General features: G+C 32.0%; 2 long non-coding RNA genes across 2 annotated transcripts; one reads left to right on the top strand and one right to left on the bottom strand.

Annotated features, from left to right (window-relative positions):
- Nucleotides 1-1,276: 1,276 nt before the first annotated feature.
- On the bottom strand, nt 1,277-10,374 carry LOC109705865. Its single transcript, XR_002214944.1, has 5 exons — nt 6,531-10,374; nt 6,319-6,451; nt 5,023-5,187; nt 3,521-3,636; nt 1,277-2,024 (listed from the first exon to the last, which is right to left on the bottom strand). It is a non-coding gene; the product is annotated as an uncharacterized LOC109705865 (long non-coding RNA).
- A 9,179-nt stretch (nt 10,375-19,553) lies between these two features.
- Nucleotides 19,554-20,215, top strand: LOC109705868. The gene is made up of 2 exons (XR_002214946.1): nt 19,554-19,817; nt 20,008-20,215. It is a non-coding gene; the product is annotated as an uncharacterized LOC109705868 (long non-coding RNA).
- The last annotated feature ends 2,309 nt before the right edge of the window (nt 20,216-22,524 follow it).

The following is a 22,524-nucleotide window of genomic DNA, read 5'->3' as shown; positions in this document are numbered from 1 at the left end:
TAATATATTATGTTATTCTTCTTAATTCTAACATAATGTCTCGGAAAAAAAATAGAAAAAATTTAAGCAGTCTTCATAAAAAAACTAAAAAGGAAGGCTAAAAAATACTCATAAGCATAGGAAACTCTTTTTTTTTTTTCTATTATGCATTAATATTTTTAAATATTAATGTTTTGAACCTATAAGGGTTCCTGATTAATAAGTTTGATATGGCGGAAAGATAATACAGTAGTAAATTATTGTGGTCATTAATATCAGTTTAACTTAAAATTTATCCTAAATGGTATTATATATATATATATATTATTATATATTAAAAAAATCAAATTTAACATTCAAAAGAAAATCTAAACAAACAATATAAAAATTCCAAGAGATATATACATATACATATATATATATAATAATAATCGATCAACAAAGAGGGAGAGAGGGGTCCACTAACCCCTCTCCTGCAGGCTCCCTCAGCCGGTCCACCATGAGGTGCCCAGCCTGCGGACCGCGTGCAGGATTGCGGAGAGGGCAGCATTAGTATTTTTTTTCCTTTCTAAGACCTTATATAGAAGGCTTAGGAAAAAATTTGGAAAACTGTAAAGAACCATAGACAGCAAATGAAATCAATCACTAAGTTGGGTGTATTAAGTATAGAAATGCATCCTATGCATCCAATCAACCTGAACAGAGCCAAACATACATGTAGCAACAAAATACTTAGGAATTCTTTGTACACATTTGCTGTCAAAGAGCGCCCCAATTTGTAAACAAATCATAAAACTAAAATTTAAGTTTGGTTTTTAATTTTTTTTAAAACTACAGGGAGCCAGTTGGAAAATTAGAAATTTAAGAAGTGTATGAAGGGCAAAAAAAAACCCAAAGTCATTTTCAAAGACTATTAAATGGATCATTCAATTCTAGAAAACTGTCATTTTTAAGATGTTATATAGAAAAAGAACATTATTCGTGAAGAAAAAAAAAATCACAAAAGAAAACATAATAAATTATGACGGCAAGTAAAATTCACAAAAAGAACCATGATAAATTATGACGGCAAGTAATGAAAGCCAATAAAATTTTCCAAGTTAATCTTCAATTTTGACGTATTTTAATCTAGCATAGTTTTACAACAGATAAGCAAAATTCACAAATAAGAAAGTTTAATAAAATAAACAATAAATTCGGATACCCTTTCCTATAAAACCATGCACTATATCATGCTACAATATGCAATGAAGAAGTTTAAGCCCCAAAAATTGGTGAGGAAAAAAAACCATCATTCTCTGTAATGCAAAACACATGTAGTCACGATTTTTTTTTTGTTAATATAAATAATGGATAAGCTCAGATAATTTTGCCTAAAAAAGCAGCCACCATCTTCCCCCCCTCGCACCACCGCATTACTTGTATGCAATGGTTGCCCATCGGCCATCAAATTTGCAATGTACCAGCGAATTGTTTGCATGCAATCGTTGCCAAAGGGCCATCCAATTTGCAAAGACATCCCAGCACTCAATCATTCTTTTTGGAGAATTAAAAATGCGAGGAGGAAAAGGAAGCCAACCATTTGAAGGAAGTACTTTTTTTTCATCACTGCTTATCGTATAAAACCGGAGCAAAAATCGTAAGATTATATACAACATAAAATTGAATCCACGTGAATTGAGCCAAATATACATAGAAAAGCTAGAGATATAGGAAAGTAATGATTCGAACTAAAAGGAGAATAAGAAATATAAAGGGCTCAGATTTTATCAGCAATGAAGGCTGAAAATGTTCCAGCTGAAAATTCTCTATCTTCAGGACCAAGAAAAACAATATCGTCAATTGTTCTTGTAAGTGACTCAAAGCTTTTTTCAACTTTTCTAAGCAGTTTTTCGAATTTCTTTCCCCTCTTTGTTCCTATCCCCATCTCTTCTCAGAGTGCTTTCATTCTTTTCTCCATTTCCTTCTTTATCATCTCTGATCTTGTATCGCTACCCTCTTTAATCATTAATTTGTTCATTCTACTGGTTACCTATATAGTAGACCTTCCAAAGATAGCACATTAATTATTATTATTTCACACCGCTGCCTTTACAAAATCAAGCAAATATAGAATTAATGCTGCAATCGCATGATAGGAGGAGCAAAATCATTATAGCGCAATAAAAAAGAAAAACAAAATCGAAAGCCTACAAAACATATGTATAAAAAATGTCACCAACCGGTCGCCTACATGGTAGGTCATTCAAAGGTAGCTTAAATTGTTCCAAGTTAAAAGAAGGCACAAAACTGCTTTGGATTCCCAAAAGAAAGTACCCAACTTGAGTTAATACGAATAACAGGTGCTCAATATAAAAAGAGAGGAAGTAGCCCAATTCATAGGATATGTAGATCCTTTTTAATATATATAACAACGAATATGTAGAGGCAAATTGTTGCAGCGAAAAGCTGATGGCACTAAAGATGAAAACTGCTTTGAAATCTAACTTTATATAATCCTATCTCCCTATGTCATGAAATTCACGTAAAACTAATCGAAATAAAAAAGAGAATAAGATGTATAAGGCTCAGATTTAATCAGTAATCAGTAATCAACACAAAAAATGGTCCAACTTTTCAAGAAAACAACGCAACTGGTTGCCTACATAATAGGCCATCCAAAGGTTGGGCACTAATTATCACATTTTCATTCGACTACTCTTACGGAAACAAAGAATATGCTCAAAATTCTCCAGCCAAAAATGCTCCAAGGTCAAAAATAGCAAAACCGGCATATAGTATATAGATACTTTTATATATACATAACAATAAAAGGCTAAGCAGAGGCAAATTTAATTTCACATGGTATATAGAACAATTTATATATATACACTCAGGAATTCAAACCTATCTTAATTTAGGATAGTTTTACAACAGATAAGCAAAATTCAGAAATGAGAAGACCTTAGATAGGATACTTAGGAAAGAAAATGTAAAACTGAGAAGAACCATAGAAAAAAAATTAAAGTAAATCACTAAGTTGGGTGTATTAAGCAATGTCTGAAGACTACACAATAAATATAACACAGGCTGCTCAATCCAACAAATGCATTATTGATCTCTAATTCCGAACAGATCAGCAACAGAAATGAGAAGACCTTAGACAGGACACCTAAGAAAAAAAAAACTGAGAAGAACTGTAGACAAAAAATGGAGTAAATCACTAAGCTGTTTGTATTAAGCATCTATGTTTGAATTATTTGTATGCAATGTCTAAAGAAGCAGCCACCATCTTCCCCTCCTCCCCCAAAGCCACTAAATTGAACTGTTGAGTATTTGTATAGGAGAGAAAAGCAATTCGATTATGCACATTGTATTTATACAGACTATAATTTGCTCATTTCAATAGATCTTTCGTTTTCTTACCTACTTGTATGCGTAGATTATGCAACAGCTAAACTTTTTTGTTTAAAATTCCATGAATTTAAAAGTATATACAGCAATTAAACTACAAAATAGAATGTAATGTCCACAAAATACAAAATAGAATGTAAATTGGTACCTCATTCACAAATCCTGAAGATGAAGGACCCTGTTGCGCAGATGATACACATAAGCTTGCTTCAGCAAAGCAGAGGGAGGTCAGTAGGCTTTAGGTGAAAATTGCTAACCCTCCCACTATGAGTAAAGGCGAAAAAAGAAAATAATTACATGCTCTGTTCCAAACACAACTGTGAGAAGATATAAGAAAAGTAACACCAGCAATATCTTGCAGTATGAAAAATGAACTAAGAGTCAAATCCTATATTTACGGTACAAATAAAGGAAAGAAGCAAAACTTAAAGCATGACTTGTGGCTGGGTGAAGAAGAAGAGCATATGCAGTATGCTATTTTCTTTTATTTCAAGAGACTCGGAACTATTTTCCCTCGTGCTGTTTAAGCAATTTGGCATCAAGAACATTAGAGGGCAATGAAGGAGAAAAGCATGTCAATGGAGAAAAGAGTAAAAGTATGCATTTATGATACAGAAAATATATATTAAAAATTCTAAAAACTTCTTATAATGCAGAGAAAAGAAACTTAAATTAAGCAAGTAAACTGCGACAGGGTAAAAAAAACAACCCCTTTTTTTTTTTAATAAAATCAAAAGAACAGAAAAACCAATGGAGATTGCTTGTCTGTCACAATCAAACAGGACTTTTTTTTTTCCCTCCATGTATTGTAAGGTACGATAAGATGATTGTTAAGATGAGCCAGGAATCAGGCTCAGCGCGATCTTGTAGGTCTTATTATTTTGCATCCAATTTAAAGCCGCAGAAAAACCCAAAGAAGAGTTGGATGGTTGTCAATAAAATTGAAAATAATAAGCGTCTTAACAAAACAAACTTTTTATCATTATTCAAATCTATAAAAACTGCCACTTATTATTGACACCAAAATAATTTGGTCAAACAAAAGAACTACTTATAACCACAGGCCCGCCTTTTAGTTAGTTCAAAATTGATGAAAGAAGTTTCGGATACTGGTTTATTTAGGTCCTAGTACATTCCAACTTGTTATAATATCATAAACGCTAAAAGGTTTCTGTTTCCCAAACACACCGAAGAAATTATTGTAGAAATCATGACGCAATTAGTGGCTTTTGCATGTTTTTGGGCAAACAAAAAAGGCATCATTTAAAATAGTAAAAAAATCAGGACAAAATGATAGTTGGAGTTGCAACTCAATTCGAATTATTGGAGTTCAAGTTCAATCATACAGCAAACGTTAATGGTGTATACTACACATCATATGATTTATGAAGAGATAACATAGAATATACTTTTTAATATAGATATCAAATAATTTTAAATTGTATCATTTGAAATAAAAGTAATAATCATAAACCGTTAATCGTACCCATTAACTTTACGACTATAGTTTTATGAGAAATCCGGACATGTGTGTGTGTATATATATATATATATATACCAAAGAACTGACTCTCTAAAATATCAATTGGCTCAAATGCATCATATTGTAGATCTAAACAAAGATCGATAGAGAAATGAATGAGTGATTACCTTGGAGTGTGTACATAGGATTCAGAGCAGAAGCTGCTAGGTGAGGGATTTAGAAAGGGCGCCCAAAAAGAAAAGGGTGAGCTCGACGACAGGTTGGAGGGGATGGTGTTGAACCGTAAATCCCTCAAAGAGTGCGGTATCGAAGGCGAAGTAGTAAAAGAAGAGCTGTTAAAATAATCAATACAATTGTTTTATTTGATAAGAAACATAATGACAAAATTGTAAGGTAATCTAACTCATAAATAGATTAAATAAATAAAAAATATTTTATAGCGAACAATATGCACAGTAAAATGCAACAATAGCAATTCTAAAAGGGTTGGTTCGAACCAGGCGACATCATTTTATTATTCAAATTCCAAGAGACAAATTGATGAAAACAGGGAAAGTGTTTCAAAACAAATAATTAGAACCATAGATACAAATCGCAACAAATTATGAATTGTTTGGCTTTTTTTTTTTTTCTTTCAATTATGTGTTTGTTTGTCTACCTTTCTAAATCACCCCTAAAGATACCCAAAAAACACAAACTCTTTAGGGTTGCAATTGCTTTGGATCTGCAAAATATAGAAAGCAAACAATCTAGCTTTAGAATATTGTCCATTTTTTTTGCTTTAGAATAATGTCTATTCAATAACTCATAAGTAAACTGGTAATTTTCTGCATGGTATTGATTACTGTATTCTCACAGTGGAGACCCAAGTTTTTCCGAGTAAATTGACCAAGCATAGACTTCAAAGTTCCAAGGGCCTCAGTAGCAACCTATGGAATATGATCTAAATTTTACTTAAAACAGTAAGAGCTGTATAAAATCCAAATAAATCGTTATATATTTCTTCTTACACCAATGTCTGGAAGCTACAATAAATGAAGCTTCTTTTGCAGAAAATAGAAGTAATATTTGTAGAATAAGATTTTTAAAATCATAACATGCCTTGTACCACCAACCATATGTTGTATCAACAGTTTAACTTGGCTTTGCAAGTATACTTAGCACCCTAACATTTTAGAACAATAAGAAAGAATTAATTTCACAGTAACGGTTATATATCAAAAGTAAATAGCAAGCAAAGTAAAATAACATAAGAAAACATAGCAGGAATTTAATAATTGATAACAGTATCAATCTATTTTTCTTATTCTTCAAGTAGGCTTGGACAAATTAATTAAGTATAAAACATAATATAGAAACATTTATATATCGTAAGTAAAAAGGAAGAAAATTCAAATAAGTGACATAATAAAACATAGCACCAATTTAATAACTGATAACAGTATCAAACCATTTATCCTTACCTGCTCTTCAGGTAGGTTTGGACTAATTAATTCAGCAATAGTTTTACGATTTTTCGTCATTTGTTCCAGCGGTGAAAGAAGTGGTTTATCATCAGATTCAATACGCTGAATCAGTACAACCAATGTTTGCTTTCTAGAGACAAACATATTGTTAGTATAGTACCCTGAATATTAGGGCAACAACTAAAGCGAAATAATATACTATTTATTACCTGCGCAGATTGCTCTCGAATTGTACAACTTCTGGTATTTCTAAATTAAGGTAAAGCCTCGACGCCGAGCAAGTTGATAGATAAACATTATGTAATATACAGAATCATGGAAAAAAGTAAGTACATTAAAATAATTTCTAATTTTTTTACCCAACAATAAAAAAAAAATAAAATTTAGTTGAACTTCAATTTAATTTGAAAAAATACTTCAAAATAAATTTAATTTAATTTTTCTTATCTAAATTCCATGGACTTCTATGTGGATTGGTCTTTAAATATAGAAATATATAGAGATTTGTTAAACCTAGACACCTCACCTTGACTTCTTTTTTATCTTATTTTTCGTCAGGAGGAAGAACTAATCATCTAGATCCTCTCATGTATAGCAATTCTTACATCTTGATACTTGAAAGATTGAAATTATACTACCAAGCAACTAAGAGGTTAAAAACAGCATAGCAAGCTCGGTAATGAAAAGCACACACTTTGAGAAAAAAGACCACATAACTTCACCAAAATCTACCAGCGAAAAAAAGAAAAGCAAAAGTCAAACTGCACTTTCAAACTAAAAGCATAATAGTTGCTCTCTTCAATGTTCCACTTATGTCGGGGGCTCTTTTAGTTTCAAAAATAAGTTTGAATCGACAATCCCTGAGCTTGATTTTTTAAAAAATTAACACTTTTTTGTGATGGGTAAAGTATCAAAATATAATATAAACAATAGTGCTAATAAAGAATAACGTACAATTAACCAAAGCAAGTGTGATGAATGAACGAAATATCTAAAGACAATTATTTTGGTCAAACAAACAAAAAACAGACAGTAAATAATTATATAGAGTAAATGATAGAGGCTCAGATATACTTTTACTTAATCACAATGATATATACCCATAAATCGGCTCCTCCCTTCCCAAAACCTTTTAAGAGTAAATGGCTGCAACGGTTGCCTTAGGCTATCCAAGCTGTCTTGCCATAAAACTCTTATATTGTATATCAAAATTCTAAAAAATGAGAGGGATTCGAATTTATATTAACCTTACTAAATAGGGAAGCTTCCAAAATCAGCATTGTTCAAGGAAGAAACATTTTTATCATCATAGCCTCTTATACTTTAACAATCAAAACCTAATACACATGACGCCATTGATGCATAAGAGTCAATCAGCATTTCATCGAAAAAGCTGATGAATAGATTCGAATCACTCAATCGAGAAAACCTATCATTTTGGTTCATCCTGAAAATTCAAATAATAAAGATGGATTAATATTGGATAAAAATTGAGAAAACATAAACAATTTTGTATTTTTAAAACAATAATGGAATTTTCACATTGTGACTATTCATAGTATTCTAAGTGTTCGACTTTAGTAATGGAATGCATGTAGTTTCTCTTAGTTGTGATATACTTAGTTTCATTGTTAAATTGTAACCTCTTTTTTGCCATGTAACTTTTTTTATGTTTAGAAATTCAAACATAGTTTTTTTGGTTTCAGCGATTTGATTTTGGTACAGAAATCCAAAGGATACATGTATTCTACAAATTAGTTTTGAGATTACATTTCTTCGAATATTTTAAGATAAAAGTATATATGTTTTTACATTTTCTAATGGGCATGAATACATTTTAATCGTTATAATTCAAATCAAATTAAATAATCCGGGCTTGTTTCATTATAATTCATTATAATTCAAAACTAATCCGGGCTTGTTTCATGCTGGGCCAAACCGCCATCTTTCGTTCACAGGATTCGTGAAAACAGAAAGAAGAGCTAGCGACTCTAACAATCTCCCCGCAATCCCAAACGAAGCCTTACTAAGCACTCGAAGCCGAAGGGCCTGTAGCTTCCTGGGCGTAGGTCTATGTTGAGGCCTGAATTGAAGGGCCAATCCGGATCCAGGAGTTAAATAGTACAACTGGCCTATAAACAGGTCATCCAACATGGAAGAATTAGATTATTTCTTATTATATGATCTGACCCGTAAAAAAAAAAAAGAGCCTGTCAAATATCCAAATTCTTATTTAATATATAATATCTTCTTCTTAACAAACTCAAGGCATTGTGAAAATTATAAAATTATTTTTTATAAGAAACACAAAGAAGCAGATTAAAAATCACCATTTAATTTTAGCAATTATATTCCTAATTATTATTATTATTATTTCCCATTTTTTAATAAAACGAAACTCATGCAATACTTTAGGGACCATTAATGGATCAGAATCAAGCCCAATTGCACCACGATCATACTTAAATTGATTGGGCCAAGCCCATTAACATTATAATTCAAAACTAATGCGGGCTTGTTTCATGCTGGGTCAAACCCATAACACCTAACATTGTTTCATAATCCTATAGACTAAGCAAAAAAAATAAAAAAAAGCCTCTCAAATATCCAAATTTTGGCAAAATTATAATTTACTATGAATCAACTTTAAAAGATGTAGCAAACACCAAAAGGCAATGCAGAAGATGGTAGCTCACATATATCACTAAGAGTCAAAAGAACAGAAGCATTAAAGGAAATTGTGCAGGAAGGGAATATTGTCGAAGCGAACCTTAAGTTGAAGCTTGTTTAAAATCAGGTAAATCCATGGTATTGCCTCAATGCATTTATTACACAGTATATGTATGAAATCTTTGCTATGCTGTAACAACAGTTCAGTAAGCACTTGTTCTCTAAAGTGTATTATTCTTAAGTGAATTATTCTGAACATAATACAGATCTTGTTGGATCACAGTCAATCAAGTTGAATTGTAAGGTTTAACTATCCAATTTGATGTAAGAACAAAGGGAACAATGAAGATCGCAACTAAAAAGAAGCATCCATAAACATTAGAAGGGCCTATTTGACTCTGCAGCAGTTTCCTTTAGAAGTGCAGTTCGAATAGAGTTAATCTAAAAGGCCCCACAAGTTTTTCAATTAACCTCCAGTTTGAGACGAAACTCGAAAGGTATAAACTCCATTTTGGAGTTTCTACTTTTCCAGAAAGCATTTCAGCTATTCAATAGAATGCAATAATCATGACCCAATTTGAATTCATATAAGATAAAAATAGTAGCAAACAAAAGTTAATTCATTAAACAGCCAAAAAAAAAGGGAAGATGATTGGATACCAAAATGACATGATTTGGGCTCGAAAATGAGATGAGCCTCATTACCCCCAAAATTGTAGAAAGCAATCTAAAATCATTTCAGGATTTGACTCCCATCTATCTCTAATCCCTTCGTGCAATGATTAAAATGTGAATGGCTCCACTTAACATCGCACAAAGAGAGGAAAAATAAAGTAGCATGCTCCAAAAAGATGCTTCAATATCCTATGGTACTGATGCTGAACAAAATATTACGCATCGAACTAAGATCAGCTATGCACATCATACTTTTTCAAAGAATCAAAACATCCTAAATGCAAACTTAAAAAAAAGCCAAAACAGATACCTTACTGGGAATCTGCCTTTTGTAGAAAATCGAATCAGACGTGAAGTTGGCCCCCACTTTATTCCTTACATTGTGAGTATTGATCCTCATTGGTTATTGTATAAAACCAAAAAAATTACAGGCAAACAAGCTGGAAAATTACAAATTTAAGAAGTGTCTAAGTACGCAATACATGCATCATCGGTTTTGCAAGGATCCGTCAGTGAATGTAATGAAGGCCAAAAAAATTTGCTATACCGCAGGGTTCACCGATAATAACAACATTAGATGATTACAACTACTGCTAAATTGCATACTATTACAGTTATAGAAATTGAACTAATGTAGCTACAAATATGCTAATTCTGGTAATTTAAAAATATGTTCTGGCTCATATGAAATAGAAAAATATTTATAATGCATACCGAAAGTTAAGAAAATAAAAGGATTTCTCCATTAGAGCTTGCTGCGCTGCTGCCGCTACTTCGCCTCGACAATCAGGATGATTCTCTATCACTGTTTAGGCCTCACATTTCATATCATCTCAACAATTCTTCATTTAATATTATGTGGGATGCGATGTCTGTACAGAAAGAAAGAACAATGTATATCAATCCAAACAATTGCGAAAATGTCAAAGAGATAAATGAATGAAAGGATGGTAGAAAGAAGAAGAAGAGATGGAGAGTAAGGGGTCGGCGCTCGCGCCCGCGAGCCCACCCGGGCATGCTCGCGCCCGCGAGCCCGCGAGCCCGCGCCTGCGCCCACTCACCCGGCCGCCCCCGATCGCGCCGGCTCGCGCGTTGTGGGCCCACTGAAGGCTCCGATCACGGGGAGGGCTGCCCTACTATTTTTGCCAGACCACGTTTTCCTCTTCTTTATCATTATAGACTGTCCATCCTTTTGGTCTGTGGAAAGAACTTTTGAATTTTCATCTAGCAACCATTCCATTGGAAAGCATTATCTTCTAACTAAACATATAAGAATCACAAAAACATGCCAGAACAATACCATTACTTAAGAATAGCCAATCGATAAATCCTCAGGGAATTTCATAGCTTGTAAGCTGATTCACAAATTCTGAAATGTNTCTCTCTCTCTCTCTCTCTCTATATATATATATATATGTATATATATATATATATATTTATTTATTTATGCTATGTTAAAAGATAAGAAACAACGTGTTTTCAAAAAAACACTTAAACGTTACATACTCCTTAACTTTAAAAGCTACCAAGTTCACTTCCTCATCAATCTGCTCGACTCAACTACAATCAGTAGATCAAATTTTGTTTTTTCTTTGAGCTGTTAAGCAGAAGAAATTATTTGTTCTCAAAAAAAAAAAAAATTTTTTTTCCTGCGACCTTTGCAAGTTGTAACAATGTATCTTGCTAGTCGCAAAAAAAGGTACAAAATAAAAGTTCTAAAAAAATGCTCAACAAAATCATGCTTTAAAGCATCACAACAAAGTGTTTATCATCAATTCCACACCATCATCTAAAGGCTCCTCCATCACTCCTACTATGGCCCAAATTAACTAAATGAATTATTAGAACTTCAAATAATAAATTACTTTGTCCTAGCTCAAATAATTTTGTTTGCATTAGTTTAATTTTAGTGAGTATTAAGATAAGATAAATTAATCCATAAAAAAAAAGAAGATTCTTAGTGGAGACACATCCCACATTTTGAGGCATGTGGGTTTAGCCCTTTAATTCCTTTCCGCACTAGAGTGCAATTGACAAGTAAAAAGTAATTATAATGTATGATTACTTCGCAATTAATAAATTAATTATCTTTTTTTTTTTCTCTCTTTTTCTTTCTTTTTTCTTTAAATTGTACTATTACTTTTCGCGACTTTTTACCTAATTTTATGGAGATTGTAATGGAGTACTGTATATATATATATTAACTATTTGAGGCTTAGTTAACCCCACCTTATAGTTTAGGTATAGAAGCCATAATTATCATGCAAAACATAAAAGAGGAATTCAACTTAGGAAAAGGTTCATTCTAGGCCTAAGCAAAAGTCTAAGCTCACTTGTCACATATATACTAGTTTTAAAAATGAAATTCCTCCATGAAGCTATTGTTCAAATTTGGCTTTTTTTCGAACTTTGAGAAAGAGGCAAATTAACTACTTAAAAAGCTCACAATTGCAATGAGAACAATTAATTCAAAAAAAAAAATTTAAAAGAGACGACGATTTCAAAAATAGAACAACATATCAAGGTTGCACGCAACAAACAAGGTTTTTTGCCCCTTTGTTTAAGAATCCGAAGGTTGGTATTCTGAATTCATAAGTTGAGTCTCCGTTGCTGCGACTCGAGCTCATGCACTCATTTATTCGTATCTGGTTTCTTACCGGTAAGAAGTCCAGTTATTTAGTTTAAACAAGCAATAAATTAACTATGACATTCTTAGCAATAAACTAGTTTTTGTTGTGATTATTTCACAATTTTCACAAGCAATTCCGGAAATTAAAAATTAATGTAATCTCTGCGGCACGATTTTTAGGAAAATAGTAAGATAAACAGAGCATTAGTGCATTTTAACGTAGTTAATCATCTGTTATGCCTTAAGAAAATAATACAAAACGACCGATAGTAGCCATTGGATCCACTGTTCACATGGCTTTGAGATTTGTGTCCTTCCCGCGATGAATGGCAGATGGGAGTCCTAGGGATGCAAACAAGACGGATATAGGTGCGTGAGGGTTCCCCACCTCCCGCTTTGTTTTTTGTTGAGTCAGGACGGATTTGATTTGGGCTAATTTTATTTCTATTTTTAGCCCTCACCTACCACTTCATTCTGGGTGGATTGGAGTTGGAGCAAATTTTTTGCTGATTTTTCAGGGATCGAGACGGTTTAAGAAAAAAAATGAATCTCCTGCCTCCCACTCTATTTATATGGTAGATCGGTGTGGATTCAAGACGGGTTATTTTTTATATATACTTTGGTTCCTACTTATCATCCTATTCAGGGCGTATCGAAGCAGAAGCTCCGTCCTTAGACGGAACAGCCCATGCCAAATCTTTGTACTGGTCGGGCCGACAAAGCCGATCGTTGAATATTCTGGGACCAATTAACATTATAAAGACTCGCATTTTTCAAGGGCTGCTCAAATTTGGCCCAATAATGTACTCATACTGGCCATGGGCTTCCTTTAAATGGGCCGAATGTCGAGTCATGTGGGCCCCCAGTTTTAGTGAGGGTATAGCTCAAAACCGAAATGATTTGCCTAGACCAGGTGCACCACATCACCTGTGGACCACCACTTTGTAAAATTATCAGCAATTAATAGTGAACTCTAATTTTCCTCGAATTTAAAAAACTACTATCTAAAAAAAACAATTGGCCGTGATTACTGGAGAATTGAATAGAATGAACAATATATTGCTAACTGGTCAACCACTAACGTGGCTGATCAGATTCTCGAAAATAACTTCTCTTATCATTGTTTTATTCAACTTAAGTCGCCAATTTGGTTTCAAAATTCGACTTCCCATATCTCCCAATTGAACAACTTAAATTTAAACTCATCAAATTTTAGGTTTCATACATATATGAAACCACACCAATAGAAATACTCCCATCTCATTCAAAAGTAGTGGAACTTAACATTTTGGGCCCATGATTAATTTGACAAACTAGACCCAGGCCCACAATTAAGAGTAAATTAATTGTTTAATTAAGCATCTAAAAATTACTTTGAAGTTTCATACCAAGCTCAAATGTTTAGCCCGTGCATAAAACTATATATCTGTAGGAAGCATATATATAAATATTGGGCCTACTGTGTGCGTTACACTTATTACATCAATTTGCAATTTGTTAGCTAGGTAAATTCCCTTTTCGCTCTTTCGCGATCAAAATCATTTAACTGAGAGAAATAAAAGCTCGACGTGTCTTAGAAATGAACCCCAAAATTATCCCTCAATATATATATATATATATATGTAGAGGTTATAATCATATCAGATATAGCTGCATAAATCAATTAATTCGCGAGTTGTCGCCTAATTATAAATAATGTATAATCAACCATCAGCATTTAAAATGTTGAAGAAGTTATTTCCATTCGGATAACATTCCAGCTAACTCGACTCGACTTGTAATTTCATTCTAGCCGCAAAACCTCAAAGCTCAGATTTATTATTCGCTTCGAATTTCGATCCCTGTCGGAAAGAATTTTTCGGAGGCGGCGGTCAATTTAGATGACAATAATAATGTTACTTATGCAGTACTGGAGGATATATAGTGTCTTTTTATGCAAAATCGTAATAATAGTGATGCAAGAGTTATAAGATCAAATAAATTAATTAGGTCCACAAAGAGAGAAAGAGGGAGAATCATATCATATATATGGTTAATTGTGGAACTACAAGTTCTAATCATAGATGACATAATCTACTAGCTAGCTACCAAATTAAGTTGCAATTAATGAGGCATGAGCCACCAAAATTTTAGTGGCTCAAGATCTCTCTAAATTATTTGTGAACATGTATAGATGTAGTTAGTTCACTAGCTTGCATTTTTAAGGCAAAAAAAGCTCATTAGTTGAATGAGCAATTAAGCTCCGTTTTATATACAGACGAATAGTTACGAATTCAGATGTGAAAAATACATACACTCATGTACATGGAATAATAATTTGAGTAATAGTGAAGTTTTAATATAAATAATGCATTACGACCAAATTAATCTATATTTTATATGGTAGCGATAGATGGATCATGTCGTGCTGCATTATATTAAAAACTTTATAAAAATTTTAAAGTATTTCTTAATAATAAAAATCAAGAAATTTTTTTTTTTTTTAAACTTGAGGGTTCGTTTTACCAAAAAGAGCAGAGATATATGCATGCATGCATATCCTTGTCATCAAAGTGATTCCGAGCCACACGGCAACAACGTAGCTAGACTCTTCGGCTTCGAAGGGTGGTGATCAGAATAAGTGCTTTTCGGAATCGCAACTTTATTTCTTTTTAATATACTATTATTATCATATCATTCTCACCTTTGGGGGGATCCATCGATAAGGAGGATCAGAGAAGCAGCAAAGAAGTAGTAGCATGCACGGAACGTAGTGCATATGAGATCGCGCCATGTTGCATGGTCACACCCATATGTAACTAAAACTCTTATTAATTTACGTGGTCCATATATATATATATATATATGAAAAAAGTTTTGAATAATATATACTATCTGTACGTAAATTTTACACCCTTTCAATTCAAAGATTACTGCTCTTTTGTCCTTTTTTTAGGAGAATAAGATTATTTTATAAATAAATATACATATACCATGCCTCTTTTTTACATAACTAATTAAGTTCAATATTAATAAGTAAATTTATTACAAATTTACTAATATAGTATAGCTAGATAATCATGCATTATCACTTCGCAAAACAGTGCTTAAGTGATCAGTGGTATATACGTATATATTTTGCATATCTTTTACAATATGAGTGGCTCCCAAAGAATCACCGATCGACATACTAATGTCACATTCAGACATATAACATGCATATTGTGTGAAATATATAACAAGCAGATTAAGGATTCGTCCGGTATATATTTAGAGTCACCTAATTAATATTATTAGGCGAAAAATGAGCCACACAAAAGTATTTATATAAAAAACGCTTCTTTATTAAATTCCTGTTATATGTAGTACTACTTGTAAAAGTAAATAAAATATTTTTCTATCATCAGTTTTTATGGTCCATATATATAAAAATATAGTAATTAAGTTGGTACGTACGTAGTTAGTGATGGAGAGTTATTTTCTTCTTTTTTTTTTTTAGAGAGAAAAAGATAGCACCTTACCCGCTTCATTCATTTAGCAGATGAATTTAGCTACAGAGCTTGAGGCAACGCGGCCTCGGAAAACATAGAAGGCAACCAAAATAAGAAAGACAAATAGAAACTAAAATAAAAAAACTATAGAAAATTGATACTTGAGCTCTTCACTCAAAATCAAGACACTAAAAGCTGCAAAACTCAGTCCATTCTCTACTCACGTCCCGTATCCGACTAGTTATTTTCTAGCTAGAGGGATCCTGGGATCTTCTAAACTGTGCTAGAAGAAGATTGCGATGTGTGCGGCTATAACGGGCCGAGTGCTGTGTAAATTGGAAAGTAACAAAAAGTATTAAGTAACAGCTGGAGCTGAAATTAAGGCTGAAAAATGAGTTACAAAAAAAGAGGAGGATCGAGGTACAACAAAAAGGAAAAAAAAAAAAAGATGCAAAATATTCTGAAAAAAGAAAAAGGAAGTAACTAGAACACAATGTGGATTTGAAGTTGCATGAGAAAAGGAATCTCAATTAATGCCAACCACAAAAAAAAAAAAGAAAAAAAAAAGAAAAGGAATCCAATGTGAGGTTGAGATATGGAGGAATCAATCAAAGTTAATTATAAGCCGAGTTCTAGAAGAAAATATAGATGAAATTATCAAATTTGCATCAATTTCACTTAGTTTGATGAGTTTGGATACGAGTGATGATATGATTAATTAATTAAGTTGGTTAATTTTAAGTCGGTTTTACATAATCATTAGAACCCTCCGAACTAACAGGCTACAAATTTGATTCTCGCATTAGCCATTTTCTAATATTGCATTTCTATTTAGCATTTTGTTATTGCATTCAATATTACTTTTTCAGAATGTATATATTATATCGATGATCTTTTGGGTAAAATTAAGAGAGTTCTTTTAACTCAAATCTCATCGACTTATATATGCTATTAGATTTATCTGATGATATGATGTTTAACATATAGTCCCATGCATGCACCTGCTAAAGTACACAAATTAATTAACAAGCCACTTAGATATCTCAAATGTGGATAAGGGTTCTATAGACTAGTAATTAATTAAGATCCAATCAATTTTTGATCATCTCCCATGTATTCTAACCTAGCTACTTAGACCAATAGTATTAACATATAACATGCATCTGATTCTTTATATTTCATTTCTCACAATGAAGATATATAATTAACATTTCCTATTGAAAAGAGCTAGAAGATTCAAAAAATTATTCTTTATCCCAAAAAATATTCTAGGAAATAGTTTTTAGACTGAAAAAAATTATTCTCTATCCGTTTAGTCCATTTTTTTTTGTCATATTTTATCAAAAAATAGTATTTTTATTTTAAAATTTTTGTATAAAAAGTTAAAATTATAGAAGATGGTGATTTTTATTATTTTTAAAAAGATAATTTCTACACTTTTCTGAGAAACCAATGATTTAAAGAGGTGTTAATTTGGAATCGGCAGTATATCTAATACAAAGAGATTATTGAACTTGTCTCGTGTGTATTGATCATCTTAAGTAAAAATGCACTGAAACCAAAAAAAAATAAAAGAAAAAAATAAAAGGAGTTGGTTAATTTGCTCTTTTATTAACTTAAATTAAGGGGATAATACAGTTGTTTTGCTTTGAATGAAACATACCAACTCCAACATGCACTTTGACTACTCATCACCCACCTGCTACACTATCTAATTCCCACGCATAACAAAAAGGATTCAGAGAGTTTCAGAGGCTAAGACACAGCGCCATTGTGATCATAGAAATTTTATTGTAATCGAATACAACATTAATTATACATTTTACAGAAACAAGCTGAATATTTTTTCATCGAATTAATTGCTAATCGTATGTAAAGCATTCTTTCTGTAAGCTCAAACAAAACCTAAACCAAAATGAACTGAACTGCAAGAGAGCTGCAAAACTAGCTTTAATCCTTTGTTAAAGGGGTTGGAATTGTTGTGTTTTAGATTCAAACCCTTTTAAGAAAAGTAATTAAGCTTAGACCTAGCTTATAGGTCCAACACATCCTGTGTGGGCGACGCATCTTATCTCAATTCAACTTATCATCTCTATTTATCGTCTTCATCGACAAAGTAAGTCAGATGTTTCCGCGGAAAATATAAGATGTGATAAGAACTAGCAGGATAGACTCTCCAAGCCTAGTATAGTTGCTCGGTGTGTATCACTATTTCATTCTATCGTACTCTGATAATATACTTAAAGTTCCGATCCAGTTATCCAAAATTCATTCAAAGTGGGATGAACGATCAGAATAAAATTTTTACAGAATAATTTATTATTGCACCCTTCATTTAAGACGAAACTCGTTGCCTTGTTGTCACATTGCTATATATATTGTTTTCTTTGTGGATAAAGTTTGACGCAAATGACACCGACCACGGAATGAGTTCTCAAAATTAGGAAAAGAGAAGCTCAAAATTTTCAAATTCAAACCCCCACGCGTCCTACATATTAAATTTGGTCGGTGCAAAATCCTCGGAATGTTAAGCGAGCGACACTTGTCTCAAAAATACACGTTATATAGTAGTCGATATATGTTGGCCCACATATATATCTAAGTTGTACCATGTATTGTAACTCGGGCCCAGGTACGACTCAATTAATTAATTTAGAGTCAAATGTGTCTACATGTGTGACCGACACTGAACAGTAACATTTGAACTCTAACTAATTGGTCCACATATGGACATCGTAACATGCACGTCTCAGTTTATTAATTTTGTGTCACTTGTAATATATATGACCGACCCTTAACGGCGTCAAATATTCAGCAACTACCTACAACGTCCACATGAATAACCGACACTTAACTGTATCTCATGTGATCTATAAGTTTAGTATATATGAAAAAAAAATTGAATATATATATATATATATAACAAAAGGAAAAGTCAAAGATATGTACATGATATGGATAATTGATTGTTTATTATTATCACCTTCTATATTTTTCCAATGAGGTGGTTGCATGATGCTTAATTTGTAGGCTTGGGGAGCCAATGGGATCCTCACACAACATTAATTAGTGGAAATATATATATATTTTTTCTCCTTTCACATGCTTACCGACCAAAATTTGTATGATTTTGTAAAGCGAATTGCTTTGGGATTTTCGATAATAAATTTCTTTTTGGATTTAAAAAACAAACCAATGAGAGCTCTTTACGCAGTTATGATGGACTCGTAGTAGTGCTATTTTTGATATAAAATATTTTACTTGAACAGTTGGTGTAACAAACTATGTAGATTATAATAACACTGGTAAGGAGATGAGCCAATAAAATATAACTGCTTCAAACAAATTAAGGTTAAAAAGTATTTTCATTTCCTCATATTTGCCTACTATTTACCTCCTATTTATAGAAGCGAAAGAAAAAGAATCCCAAAAGAAAGGAAACTGATTAATCTCAATCTCAGTAAATTAATCTTGAGATTTCAATTAGTGAGTCACTAATTCTACATAATGNTAATATGTCAAGAGTCCTGCTACTACGATGTTTTTAAAAGTATGCAAGCACTTAGTGCTTAAGCGTTTTGTGTTTGATCCACTCTTTTGGCTATTTCTAACTGTTAATAAATCATACTATTAAATCAACGATCCATTCAATCCTAAAATATCACTATCATCCTAACCGTATATTTTTTAATTCAAAAACTGAAAATTTATAAGCGCCAATAATTTGATGCTTTTGCAAATATAAGAGCTCAGTTCATATGTCACACCCATACATGTGGGCACAATATATTGCACAAGGAATTAACCTTCCCCACTTAAGATGTGAGAAGGTCCCATGTGCTACTAAAGTGGTCACTCATCCTATCCTTTCTCTTCTTTTTCTCCCCCACTCTTCTTTTCTCCCTTCTTGGAACCCACAAAAGACAATATACCAAGATAAGAAAGAGAGAGAGAGAGAGAGAGAGAGAGAGAGAGAGAGAGAGAATGGATCCACCCTCTTCCCAAGCAATGTCAAGCTCAGATGATCTTCAAGATAGAGCAATCAATGAATGGTAAGTACATAGTGTTGTTCACTCCTCTCTTTTATATATATATATATATATATATATATATATATATATTTATACACTTCTTAATCTTTGTTGGTATATCTTTTTTTTTTCTTTTTTTTGCAGTTGTTCTTGCTGTTATGATTGCAGTTCTAGTCTCATGGATTTCCTGTGCTGCTCCTTTCTTTGCTAGATTTTTGCCAAAGCACTTCTGATGCTGCTGTTCTCATGATCCATCTCCTGATCATTGACAATTAGTAGGACAAGTGTTTTGATCATGAGGATCTGAAAAAGTGCATGTCACAAGCTGTTCCAAATTAACTGCTTATTAATGATCCTGTGGAGTTATGATCAATTGTAACCTCAAAAGTGTGAAAAGATTACTTGGTTTCTTTCTTTCTTGGGGATGCCTCTTTGAGTTTGATCTTTCTTAATTTCTCTGACTTTGTTTTGAGCTTTTCATAATTTCTCAAAAGAGTGAGATAGGAAGAAAGAGAGATTTAATTAAACTTGAATTAAAGAGGAGAAAGTTTAATTAAACTAGGAGTCTAGTAGAATTAGTGTAAGTGAATCATTTATTTCTAAAAGCTTAAGATATATTCTAAGATCATGTGAATGTGAATTAAGTAGAAGGAAACTAAATGAGACTAAGAGCACGTGAAACTCGAACTCAGAATTTATTGCTCCGACTATTTATGTCCTAAAAATTAAACTAATAGAGAACAGTATATTAATACTGATCTTATATGTTATATTCAATAAGAAATTAAGAATAATAGGTTTGGACTTGATTTGCATGCTCATAGATATATTCAGCTTGGGGAATCTTATTGGAATTTCAATAGATACCTTTCTTTTTTATTTTATTTAAATATTAAATACTTTTTAAAGTATAACTATTTAAATAATTTCGACTTTTCGTTAGAATAATTTAGAATATTTAAATAAAGAATTATATCTTTATATGCTTTCGTTTTAATTCCTTTTATGTCCAATAGTATTAGGTAACCCAAGCCCAATCAAACTCAAGCTTTAGACCTACTTTGCGACAATTAACTTGCGATAAAAACGTATAAAACTTACATGAACTATGAACTATTTTGAGTCGACTATCTAATTTTTTAAAATTTTAATTGTACTATCCAACCTTTCACCTTATTTTATTTAAATCGGACAATGGCACTTTGACTTTAAAATTTAAGCTAATTGTTTATTTTAACGAATTTATAGTTGCCTAAATTATATGATGCTAACTAACCTATAAAAATAATTCAAGTTTTTCAGTCAAAAAGTCATTGGCTGATTCAAATCGAGCAAATTAAAAAGATTGATAGTAAAATTAAAATTTTGAAAAATTAAATAGCCGACTCAAAATGGTGCATAGTTCAGAAAGTTGCCACACTTTTGTAACAAACAAGATTAGCCCAAATTTAGAATGACTTCAAGGTAAAGAAGCTGAGATTTTTCTTCTTCTTCTTCTTCTTTTTTTTTTTGTGTGTTAGGGTTTAGGTTAGAGCTTGAAAATTGTATTTAGTTGTGTAGGTTGGGAACCATTATGAATTGACATCAAAATCGTTTCCTTAACTGATATAATTTGATTAGATGGAAACTCACATGAAAATCGTTCACTTCATTTTATTTTGATTAACTGTTATGTATTAGCTTTTTCCTTTCTTATTTTTGATTTTTTTTTTCTATTTTTTTCATATTTGTTGTGGGATATGTTTGTTTTTTTTTCCCAACTTGTATTTAAGTCTTTGTATCAAAGTATAGATTAGTGCCCCATATTTTATTGTTAAAAAAAAAAGAAAAAAGTTTTCAATTGCAACTATGATGATATGGAAAGGAAAAGGTCATAATAGTTATAGCCTTACAGGGTAAACTTCAGATACCATTCATGTGGTTTCACACTATTTCACTTTAGTAATCTGTGGTTTAAAGTGTATCAAGTTAGTGTACTGAGATTTCATTTTTATCTTTTCGTCAGCTTCTCTGCTGATATTTCGTTAAATTATATATAAAAAATTTCAGATACTCCATCTAGATTTATCGAATATTCACTTTAGCACCCTTTAGTTTTAATTTTGTTACTGATTTAAACGAGAAAAATTAGTGGAATCGATAATAAAAAGATAAAAATGAAACCAGATGACACTAAATTAATACACTTTAAACTATAGGGTACTAAAGTAAGAAAGTGTGAAACCACGGGATGATTTTTGAAGTTTTTCCATAGTTATAATAATTGGTCATAATGGAGCATGCTTTGGAGAATAAATTAAGGATTAATCAATGCAAGCTTTTTCTTTAATTAACTTCTATTTGGCTGGTCCATGTTACTGTCGGTTACTGAATATTAGGCAAACATTGCTTTCTTTCCTTCTCTCTCTCTCTTTTTTGTTTTCTTATGATATCTTTTATTCACAGTATTTTTTGAGATTTTCAAAAATATGGATTAGAAATTAAAATTTTCTATATTTGATTCGTCGCAGAAATTTGACGTTGCAGAAAGTTCTCATTTCTTAACCTTCGTAAGATTTCGTTTGGAATAACGGTTCAGAATACACTATTAAATAAAAAAGTACGAGAAAAGAATTAATTTTTATACAAATTGTAATAAGAGCGCGATTAAGATGCCAACCGATTATTGTAGTAGATAGCGGTGATTAATTGTTGCAAATTTTTTCCTGAGTTTCCAAAGTAGGCAAGA

Source organism: Ananas comosus, unplaced genomic scaffold (assembly GCF_001540865.1).
Source record: "Ananas comosus cultivar F153 unplaced genomic scaffold, ASM154086v1, whole genome shotgun sequence".
NCBI lineage: Eukaryota > Viridiplantae > Streptophyta > Magnoliopsida > Poales > Bromeliaceae > Ananas > Ananas comosus.
The sequence above is the reverse complement of the archived record's forward strand: the minus strand, read 5'-3'. Positions and strand labels throughout refer to the sequence as shown.